At 43.9% G+C, this 12350-nt stretch overlaps 1 protein-coding gene across 1 annotated transcript in view; it reads left to right on the top strand.

Moving 5' to 3' along the window:
• The window catches only part of LOC116990921 (cadherin-12-like), an 878073-nt gene that overhangs the window by 296235 nt on the left and 569488 nt on the right, over positions 1-12350 (top strand). The gene's annotated exons all lie outside the window — the stretch shown is intronic.

Raw genomic sequence — 12350 nt, forward strand, 5'->3', positions numbered from 1 at the left:
GGTGGCCTTGGACCCTGCTTGAAGTGGAATGAACCTGCACTTGAATTTGGCGGCCTTGCATCCTGCTTGAAGTGGTATGAAACTGCACTGAATTTGGCGGCCTTGCACCCTGCTGAAAGTGGTATGAAACTGCACTTGAATTTGGTGGCCTTGCACCCTGCTTGAAATGGTAGGAACATGGAATTGAATTTGGTGGCCTTGCACCCTGCTTGAAATGGAATTTCAAGGAATAGTCATGAGTCAACTGCCAGCCCACCAGCCGTGAGTGAGCTGCCAGCAGATCAGGCTTGAGGGACTGAGCTGCCACCCCAAGAACCCATACCAGTACTCCAGAAAGCCCCCCCCACTAGCCACCAATATTGGAATTGGTGGAGAGGTGGAATATTGCGTCGGGGGACCAGCCCTCCCATGTGAACATGGGACCCAACGAGTCCCACTTAGTCTAGTATATTATATAAACATAATATATAAATATAATATATATTATATATAACTGTAGAATGGAGAAAATGAATGAGAACTGATGACAAAATGGAGAGAATAAGTGTATTAGATTGGGGTATGATTAATGTAAATTAGGTTTTTTTGTGAAGCATGGAATATATATGGAGTATATATGTATATGTATGTGAATATATATATATATGTGTGTGTATACACACACACACACACACACACACACACACACACACACACACACCTGCATTTTTTCTAAGATTGCAATACCCTTCCTAAAGTCTTGTCTCTAGAAATGAACCTGATTTCATTTCTCTGTGCATTTCATAAAATGTAGAATCTCTTTTTTTAACCACTTTTTCAAACTATCCTGCTATTCAAAAAAAAATGCATATACTGTATGTACTTGGATCTCTCTATTGACATACTTCTTTGAGAATTTTTCCTGTAGATTATATTACCTCTTTTCCCCCCTATATACCAAAATGGGGTATGGCGAGATTGTGGGCATTAAATGTTCAACTACCATGCACCCATTCCATCACCCATTCCTCATCCACTCATGGAAAATATGATAACAGGCCAGTTGGAAGATAATAACAGGATTAGATAAGGATTTCAGATGGAGAAATTGTATTTGGCATTTTTACTGGAGCAGTTTAAGATGTGTTGTATTTGTATTTTCAGAATTTCATTAAAGAACTTAGGGTGCAATATTTAAAAAAATGGTATTAGAGGTAATAAACTGGCAGGAGCTGAAAATTGGTTGCCATTCAGGAAACGGAATCCAAGAGTAAGTGCGTCTTCTGCAGGATGGGAAGCAGGACGGTAGAGAGTGTAGGTTAGTTTATTTAGTTTAGATATGCAATGCAGAAACAGGCTGTTTGGCCCACCGGGGTCCCCGCCGACCAGCTATCCTCACACACTATCACTATTCTTTACACACCAAGGATAACTTATAATTTTACCAAACCAATTAACCTACAAACCTGTATGTTTTTGGTGCATGGAAGGAAACCAGAGCTCCTGGAGAAATGTCATGCAGGTCATGGGGAGAACGCACAAATTCCATACAGACAGCACCTGTAGTCAGGATCGAATCCGGGTCTCTGGTGCTGTAAGACAGCAACTCCACTGCTGCGCCACCGTGCTGACCTACTACAAAGATCACTACCTGGAACTCCCTATTTACACTATCTATTAATGATTTGGATGAGTGAAGCAAATATAATATTTCTAAGTTTACTGACATTATAAAACTGTTTGTGTGGGGTTGTGTGTTATGAGGTGGATGCCAAAAGGCCTTAAGGCGATTACATTAAGCTAAATTAAAAAAATGAACAACTAAATTGTCAATGCAGTTTAGCATGGATAAATATGACGTGACTAAACTGGCGAGAACAGAAATGCAGAGTATGTTTTAAATGGAGATAGATGTTGATGTACCACGGGATCTGGTCGTTCTGGTACATGAGTCACTGGAAGACTATCTGCAGAGGCGACAAGCCGTTAAGAACACAAATATTATGTAGCTTTGCAGGAGATTTTGAGTGCATAAATAAGGATGTCTTTTAAGAATTGTGCTGGCCTTGGTGAGTCCTTACTGGAGTGCTGTGTGCAATTTTGATCCCTTTATAAAAGGAAAGATATACTTGTGATGGAAGGAGTGCAGCAAAGGTTCACCAGACTGATTTCTGGATTGGTGTGATTGTCATATGAGGAGAGATTGGATCAATGAGACCGTTATTCGCTAGAGGTTATAAGAATGAGTGGAGATTTCTTTGAAACGTACACAATTCTGACAGGGCCTGACAGGCTGGGTGTTGGCAGGATGTTTCCATTGGCTTGGGAGTCTAGAACCAGTGTTAGGATACAAAGTAAGGCATTTAAAATTGAAATAAGGATAAATCCCTTCACTCAGAAGTTGTTGAACCTGTGGAATTTGCTAGCAGAAAAGACTGTCAAGTAACTGCAGATATTAAACAAGAAGACAGATAGATTTCTAGATATCAGACATCATCTGATATGTGGCAATATTAGACAAAAGTTCATCTATGATCTTATGATTGGTGTAGTAGGCTCAAAGGGCTGAATGACCCTTCATATTTATCCATGCTAAGCTGCATCGACTATGTATTTGTTAATTTTTTGAATGGGCACCTGTTATTTTACTCTATATTTCTATTCTATGTTCTTGCTTGAGGTCTATGACTATCTTCTTCACAGTTCCCTGCACCTTCAACATATGTGTCGTCTGTAAATCAAGGCACTTGACCTGTTGACCTGTGCTCCCATATCCAAATCATCAATATAATTATGAAAAGCAGGTACCGACTCCTGGAAATCCTGCTGTATACTTTCGAGCAGTCCTAAAGAGAACAAGCACACTCGTTCTCCTTTTATTTAATCAATGTTGTAGACATGATGCTGCAGCCCCTTTAATGTCATGACTTTTGTTATTGATAAGCCGTTTTTATAGCTATCCAGTAAATGCCTATGGAGTGCCACATTTTTACCACATTATATGCAATTCCCTCGTAAAGGGTGGGAACAAGTGTAGTCCAGATAACGGTAGGTTTGTAGACGTCAATCAATAGTCTGTCCCCTGTTATAGGGACAGAGAGATCAAGAAAGGGGAGAGAGGTGTCAGAGATAGTCCAAGTGAATTTTTGGGCAGGGTAGAAGTTAGTAAGAAAGTTAATGACGTCCACGAGTTCTGCGCAGGTGCAGGAGACAGCTCCAATGCAGTTGTCAATGTAGCAGAGTTGGGGGATGGTGCAAGTGTACATTTGGAACAAGGAATATTCAACATAACCGACAAAAAGACAGGTAAAACTAGCACCAATATGAGTGCCCAAGGCTACACCTTTAATTTGAAGAATGTGAGATGTGAAGCTGGTGAGGGTGAGAACACGTTCTGCCAGGTGGAAAAGAGTGTTAGTAGAGCAAAATTGATTTGGTCTCTGTTCAAGGAAGAACTGGAGGGCATTGAGACCTTCCCAGTAGGGGATGGTAGTGTAATTGAAGCAAAAGGGGGCGAGAAATGGAAAGGTATTGAAGAGTTGAAGGGTATGTGAGGTGCCTTGGATGTACTTCAGAAAGAACTGGACAAGGGGGAATACAATGGAATCAAGGTATTTGGAGATGATTTCTGTAGGCTAGGAGAGGTACAAACAATAGGTTTGCCAAGTCAGTCCCGTTTGTGGGTTTTGGGAAGGAGACAGAAGCAGGCAGTGCAGGGCTGAGGAACAATGAATTTGGCATCTGTGGAGAGGCGATCATCAGAGGAGATGAGATCGGAAACAGTCTGGGAGATGATGGCTTAGTGTTCGGCTATGGGGTGATGGTTAAGGGATAGGTATGAGCAAGTGTCTGAAAGTTGGGGCCTGGTCTCAACATGGTAGAGCCAGGCAAAATTAGAGCACATGGTATTGGGGGTTGGGTACTGACATGGGTTGAAAATTGGTTGGCGGACAGGAAACAAAGAGTAGGGATTAACGGGTCTCTTTCAGAATGGCAGGCAGTGACTAGTGGGGTACCGCAAGGCCCGGTGTTGGGACTGCAGCTATTTACAATATACATTAATGATTTAGATGATGGGATTCAAAGTGACATTAGCAAATTTGCAGATGAAACAAAGCTGGGTGGCATTGTGAACTGTGAGGAGGACGCTATGTGGATGTAGGGTGAATTGGACAGATTGAGTAAGTGGGCGGAAGCATGGCAGTTGCAGTTTAATGTGGATAAATGTGAGGTTATCCACTTTGGTGGCAAAAAAAGATTATGGCAGATTATTATCTGAATGGTGTCAAGTTGGGAAAAAGGGAAGTATAAAGAGATCTGGGGGTCTTAATTTATCACTCACTGAAAGTAAGCATGCAGGTACAATAATAATAATAATAATGCATTTTATTTGCTGGCGCCTTTCTGGACACCCAAGGACACCTTACAGGACATAAAATCACAATACATTTATCAATATTAAAATCAAGTTGATTAAAACCAAAAAACAAAAAACAAAACAAAAAATACACAAAACATTTTAAGTCATTAAAATCAGGGTGAACATGGTGGAAGTTATGTCGGGTATGCTAATCTAAACAGGTGTGTTTTGAGTTGTGATTTGAATTGATCAATAGTGTGCAGGTGATGGATGGGAGGTGGGAGAGTGTTCCAGAGACGTGGGGCAGAGCAGCTGATGGCTCTGGCACCCATGGTGCTGAGTCTAAATGTGGGGACAGTTAAAATTGCAGCTGAGGAGGAACGAAGTGACCGGGAAGGAGTGTATGGTAGCAGCAGGTCAGAGAGGTATTGGGGAGCAAGGTGGTGTACGGCTTTGAAGGTCAGCAGTAAAATCTTGTAGTTAATCCGGTGGTGCACAGGGAGCCAGTGGAGCTGAGTGAGGATGGGTGTGATGTGGTCCGATGATCTGGTGCGGGTGATGATCCGGGCTGCAGAGTTCTGAATGTATTGGAGGTGATGAAGAAGTTTATTGGAGGTGCAAGTGAGGAGGGCGTTGCAGTAATCGATGCGGGATGTGACCAGAGCGTGGATGAGGACTTTTGTATTGTCTTTGGAGAGGGAGGGGCGGAGTCTGGAGATGTTGCGGAGATGAAAGTATGCAGAGCGTGTGATATTGCTGATGTGGGGGCCAAAGGAAAGTGTACTGTCCAGAATGACGCCAAGACTTTTGACATGGGAGGAGGTGGGTATGGGTGAGCCATCAACTGAAATGGTGAACGGGTGTGTTTTGGAGAGTGTGGACTTTGAGCCAATTAGCATGATTTCTGTTTTATTTCCATTAAGTTTTAGAAGGTTGAGTGACATCCAGTTGCTGATAGCTTGAAGACAGGTGGTGAGGGCAGTTGGGGGAAGGGAGGTGTTTGGCTTTGTGGAGAGGTAATGTTGTGTATCATCGGCGTAGCAGTGAAAATTGATTCCAAAATGACGGAGAATATTGCCAAGAGGTTGAATATAGATGATAAAAAGCAGTGGCCCCAGCACCGATCCCTGAGGAACACCATGGGTGACTGTGGCAGTTGTGGATGTGACTTTATTTCCCTGGATGAACTGTTTTCTGTCGTGTAGATAGGACCTGAACCAAAGTAGTGCATTGTTGTTGATGCCGGTGGCAGATAGACGTTCCAGAAGAATTGGGTGGGAGATGGTGTCAAAGGCTGCTGTGAGGTCGAGGAGGATCAGGATGGATAAGTGGCCGGTGTCAGCTGCGAGAAGGAGATCATTTGTAATTTTTACCAAGGCTGTTTCAGTGCTGTGATAGTGGCGAAAACCGGACTGAAATGGTTCATAGAGGTTATTGTTTTGAAGGTGGACTTGAAATTGTGTCGCTACTGTTCTTTCCAGAAGTTTAGTTTAGTACAGCAGGCAGAGAAGAAAACTAATGGCATGTTGGCCTGCATAACACGAGGAGTTAGACATCGGAGCAAAGAGGTCCTTCTGAAGTTGTACAGGCCCCTAGTGAGACCACACCTGGAGTATTGTGTGCAGTTTTGGTCTCCAAATTTGAAGAAGGATATTCTTGCTATTGAGGGAGTGCAGCATAGGTTCATGAGGTTAATTTCCAGGATAGCGGGACTGTCATATGTTGATAGAATGGAGCAGCTGGACTTGTATACAATGGAATTCAGAAGGATGAGAGGGTTCTTATTGAAACTTATAAGATTATTAAGGTGTTTGGACACGCTGGAGGCAGGAAACATGTTTCCGATATTGGGGGTAGTCCAGAACCAGGGGCCACGGTTTAACATTAAGGGGTAAGCCATTTAGAACGGAGATGTGGAAAAAAATTTCACCAGGAGACTTGTGAATCTGTGGAATTCTCTGCCTCAGAATTCCACAGATTCGCAAGTCTCTGGTTGAAAATGTTTTTCTCATCTCCGTTCTAAATGGCCTACCTTTGGCCAATTCTCTGGTTGCTTTAAAGAGAGAGTTAGATAGAGCTCTTAAATATAGCGCATTCAGGGGATATGGTGAGAAGACAGGAATGAGGTACTGAATGTGGATGATCAGCCATGATCACAGTGAATGGTGGAGCTGGCTCGAAGGGCCAAATGGCCTACTCCTGCACCTATTGTCTATTGCTACAATGGCACCTACCTTGTCAGTAGGTTTAAATCTAATCTAAATCTGTATTCTTGGATACATACCAAATTAACTGGGATATGTATTCATTTTAACTTCTGATAGCCTTGTCAGTACCTCCTCTTTAGCAATTATTAGCTCATCTAGAATCTCAACGTGTATGATTCACCTAGGATCTCAGCCATCAGATCTTCTATGTCAGTGATTTTCAACCCATTGGTTACTTGTGGCACAATCAACATATATCTCTGGCTGGTGTTCGAATAACGCGGAAAACGCTGCTTGAAGTTTGTTAGTCAAGTTGTGCTTAAGCTGACCAGAAACATGGAAAAATTGATTACTTTGGATCCCAAGTAGAGAAGCACCTTGCATAGATTCAGAAAGCAGTAGGAGTGAAAAAGAGATAAGGAAAGTAACCAGATTGACAGCAAAAGGCTGAATGCTACAAGATGACCAGACAGATGTGCGTTGCCATTGAAGGAGATAGGAATCCAATTTGCTTGCTCTGATGTCTCGTTTATCACATTGGGTGTAGCAGGTGTGGGCCACAATGCTAAAGAGGGTAAAGGTCATTATTCCACATTACTTGCGTCACTTAGAAACTCAATTAACCTGAGTTTTCCTCAGTAAATACTTGAAGGTATGAAAGCTATTTTCTTCACACCGCCTCTCACCCCTTACTCCACTATCTTTAAAAAGATAGAATCAATGTTACTGGAGAGGAATTGACAGGGAATGATTGCAAGGTTGCAAAGGATGGGTAACCTATCGATTGCAGCTTCTGGTATTTCATCGAGCCATACTTTAAATGGTACGAGAATCAAAAGTTGAGGGTTTGTCATTCCAAAGTATTCATTCCATTAAGCAAAATAGAGGTGTAAGAGACTGGAGATTATGAAATATTGAGCAAGGAGGAGAGTTTTTTTAAAGCAGATATACTTTGAAGAAATTTTGCAGCAGAATAGTAAAATCTAAGGCTGGAATCGAACAATTTTGTGGGTCTCCATTTTACCGCATCACTGCAAAACGTTCTCAAAGTATGTCCGCTTTGAATAAGTTATCCTCCTTTCCCTGCTCAAGATCCCATCTAGCAATACCCTTTAACAGTCAGAGCAGATTGCACAATCATCTTTCAGGAACATCGGGATAAACCTGGTTTCTCTATGCAGAACTGTTTGCTTTTAACTCTGTAATTATGCAGCGATGCAGAATTTTGTGTTAATTGATCATGGTTGTTGTTCTGATTGAATTTCTATACTGTACTCCTCATGTGCTGGGAAATGTGTCTGTTAAAACAGAGCCAAATTAGACCAGCACATGTTCAGCAACTCCATCCACATCAAAGGAGAGAGGTAAAATACAGGTAATTTACTACATTTCTTAAATTGAGTTAATTTAAATGTTTAATAATTTTCATTACTTTTATTTCTTGAGTTTTAGTTATATAATAATAGAAATCTGAGTCTTGAAAATTGGTACTTTGTTCATGTTTATAATATAATTGTTTCTATGCTGTATCATTGCATAATACAGCATAGAAACAGTTCCTTCAGCTGACTGAGTCTGCACTAACATCAAGCATCCATAAACATAAATCTTAAATAGATCCAATTGTATTCACACCACGTTCCCTGTTAGCTCCCTCTGGATTCTACCACTCACCTGCATACTGGCGATAATTTACAATGGCCAATTCAGCTAACAACCTTCTGTCGGATGGGGGAGGAAACCTGAGCATCCAGAGGAAACTGTGCATGTTGTCACAGAGTAGATGAACAAATGTGAAGCTCCACACAGATTGGACCAGAGTCAGGACTGAACCAGGGTTTCTGTGGTTGTGAACTGGAGTTCTGTTTGCTGCACCATTATGATGCCCCCATATCAGCCATGATCACATTGAATGGCGGTGCTTGCTCGAAAGGCCAAATGACCTACTCCTGCACCTATTGTCTATTGTTTATATCTATAACGTGTTTGACAGCTTACACAACTGGGGTGGCATGGTGGCGCAGCAGTAGAGTTGCTGCTTTACAGCATCAGAGACCTTGGTTTGATCCTGACAATGGGCGCTGTCTGTATATTCTCCCTATGATTGCGAGTGTTTTCCCGGGTGCTCTGGTTTCTACCCACACTGCAAAAATGTACAGGTTTGTAGGTTAATTGGCCAGTAAAGATTGTAAATTGTACCCTGGTGTGCAGGGTAGTGCTAGTATATGGGGATCACTGGTCGGCATGGAATCAGTGGGCCGAAGGGCCTGTTTCTGCACTGTATCTCTAAACTAAACCAAACCATAAACTAAACTAAAGCTGGTTCAGCCTGGAAACATGACTGTAAAGAATGTCTCTGAAGGCAAATTGGAAGTTGACAAATGCAGATAGACTTCATCCTAAGATGTTAGAAGTAGCTGAAACAAGGAACTGCAGATGCTTATTAATGCACAAAATGTCACAAGGACACAAATTAACTCAACAGGTCAGGCAGCTTCTCTGGAGAACATAGGTGATGTTTCGGGTGACAATAGACAGCAGACACTTCTTCAAACTGAAGACAGAATAAAGGTAGTGGCTGGTGGACAGTTGAAGTTTTGCTTTTAATTTTCCAAAATTTCCTTGATTGATAAAGGTTCCATTATTCAAAATGGAGAAGGAAAGTAAAGACCAAGTGGCTTAATGTCCGTTATTGTGAAAATATTGGAAGCTATTATTATAGCAAGAATACTGAAAAATTCAAAGTAATCTCAAAAAGTCCACGTGGTTTTATGAAATGAAAGTGATGTTTGACCATTTTATTGGGGTCAAGGAAAGAGCATTCACGTCACGGCCGTTTCCACCAATCATCCCACCCCCACGCACAAGAAGCGCAAGACAGACACCATTGTGCAGATGCCGAGAAGTGTGTCCACCTCTGGCTGAACAACTTCTAATCTTGTGCGTGGACTCGATAAGAAGAAGAACGATTTTATTGAAATTCTTCGGCAAGTAGCATTTTGTAGTAAAACGGGGAACTGGTGGATACACTTTACTTAGACTTAGAGAAGACATTTGATAAGTTACTGCATTGAAAGTTGTTATAACAAAAGTTTATGGTGTACAAGGTAACAGATTCACAATGAATGAAGTTACTTATGAAATAACTTGAATGAAGACACTGAAGATACAGTTGCTACATCTCCTGTGGACACTAATATATGTCGGGAGGTGAATTGTGAATAGAGCTCTGAAATGCTGAGCTCTCCCTGTGTGCATGATTTGCAAAAGGCTAGTGTGTAGGTACAGTGCAACAAGTAATTAAAAATGCAGACAGGATATTCTTGTTTATTGTGAGGGGGATAGTATTGATCTCAGATATTCATATGTAGGAAGCAGTTCAGTGAAACCTACAAAACTGGTCTTTGGAAAGGAATCTTGACAGTGGGTATAGAGAGGATGGGTCTACTTGTGGAAGAATCTAGAATTAGAGGTTACTATTCAAAAATAAGTGGTCACCCACTTAAGGCGGATGAGGCCCATACAGAATCCTTCTCACCTTTCCTATCCATGTACCTGTCTAAATATCTTTGAAATTGTGTTATTTTACCTGCCCGCCTGCTTCCTCTGGCAGCTCATTCTATCTCCTACCCCCCCCCCCCCCCCCCCCCCCCCCCCCCCACCACCCTCCTGCCCCCATTTTGTGTGTGCAAAGTTACCCCTCGGGTTTCTATCTTTCCCTTCTCACCTTACCAACATGGAATTTCTGGTTGTATAATATTGCTATTTCTGGAATCTTGTATAGGAAAGCATTTTAAATGGCAGAAGTCTGGAGTCATGTTGAGAAAGTGAGATTAAATAAAATGGAGGAGGCTCACATAGGGATGTGTTGTACCAATTGACATGATGCATCTACATGAGGTGCTGAAGACAAGAAGGCAACATCAAACCCCACCATGGGCTCCTCTCTGTAATACTATCGGACAGTAGATAGATATATCGGGATGAAGTCCCACACCTTCAGGTTCAGATACAGCAGTCTCTACAATCATTGGGTTCTTGAATTAATCTGCACAAGCCTACTACCTCAACAATAGAAAACCACGGCCACCTTTTCTACTACTATGTTGTTTAATTTCTAATTTTACTTCGGAGTCACGTGAGTGACTACGTGAAGAACCCGTCAGCACGCGTGCGCGACATTGCGTCTCACGCAGAGCAACAGCGACGGGCGGGGGTGGAGAGCTCCCGCGGGAAAATTTCAAACGGACCTACACAGGTAAGGAAAAACTGAAGTTGTATTCTTCCCCTTGCTGTGCTTTATGTTACAGCACGTTGGACAAGGGAAAGAAAAAACGGACCTGGACCGCAGGCTGCCGCGGGGAACCAGGCAGTTCCCGGCAGCCGACAGCCACGAGCTACCTGCGGCTCCAGGAACGCAGGCTGCCACGGGGAACAAGGCAGTTCCCGGCAGCCGACAACTATAAACGTCCAGCGGTTCCAGGACTGCAGGCTGCCGCAGGGAACAAGGCAGTTCCTGGCAGCCAACAACTCTAAACGTCCAGCGGTTCCAGGGCTGCAGGCTGCCGCAGGGAGCCAGGTAGGTCCCGGCAGCCAACACCACTAACGTCCAGCGGCTCCAGGACCGCAGGCTGCGGGGAACTAGGGAAAGTTCCGGCAGCCCACAGCCATGGGCAAACAGCGGTTCCAGGACCGCAGCCTGTGAGGAATTAGGAAGGTTCCGGCATCCGACAGCTGGGTACGACCGGCGCAGGCTGAGCCCAGCACCGCGAGCTGTATACCTGGAAACAACACAGCGGGCTGCAGGCAGGCAGGAGTCGGTACGGCCGATAGACTCGGGGAGTCCGGCCAGGAACACGCATTGCCCAAGGGCAGTGAAAGTGACCGTTGGCGTGGTTACTAAGGTCCACTTACCGACTCCAAGCTGAATCCAGCGCCATGAGTCGTACAGCTCAAAGCAGCGCAACAGGCTGGAGGCAAAGCCCAGCAGGATTCAGCCCGGCCGATCATACTCATCTGAGTCCGGCCGAAGGGGCGCGCTGCCCGAGTGCAGCAGAGGTCCGCCCGTCACTTGCTCCGGGAGATGGAGCAAGCTCACTATGGGAGTCTTCGCACTCCCACACAGCACCTTATCGAGGGCTGTAAAACAATGCATCTCCCTCGATAGAGGAATGCATTGTGGATCAGGGCTGGGCTGGTCTGGAAGAAGGGGACGTGGCTGAAGAAAATGACAGTGTGCAGGGGGTGCAGAATCCTAAGGAGCTACTGGGAGTGATCACCAAAATTACGGATCAACAAAAAATACCATTACAGACCAGGCTGGCGGCCAGCATCGACTACCTGTACTTCCATCTTCTGCAGGAACAGGCAACAAAATTACGCAGAAGTATAGGCCTCCTGTGAACTTTACTTTGTTTTAAAAATGCCTGCAGCAAACAATGCGATCTGGGGGTACAGTGGGACTGGCACAAAAACCCAGGAGGTCAAACTACAGAAGATTTCAAAACTTCTGACAGCGGGCATATCATTGGTTGCTCGCCCAGACGATGGTACAGAGAAAAGCTCGACAAAGAGATTAAAGCCGTCGGGCTCATAACAGCGTCATCAGCAACGACAGCACCCCTATGCAACCACCAGCAGGTATCAACACTAGGACGCTGGTGAAAGCATGAGGGCCGCGCAGCACCACGAAGGTCCTTTCAGGCCAAGGCCCAGAGCGACCCTCATGGAAAACATGCCAACCCCGCATTCCGGCACCTCTTCCGCAGAAGAGGCAGAAATTGAAGAAAGGGACGTACCACCGA

This window comes from Amblyraja radiata, chromosome 2, assembly GCF_010909765.2.
Source record: "Amblyraja radiata isolate CabotCenter1 chromosome 2, sAmbRad1.1.pri, whole genome shotgun sequence".
NCBI classification, from domain to species: Eukaryota; Metazoa; Chordata; class Chondrichthyes; order Rajiformes; family Rajidae; genus Amblyraja; species Amblyraja radiata.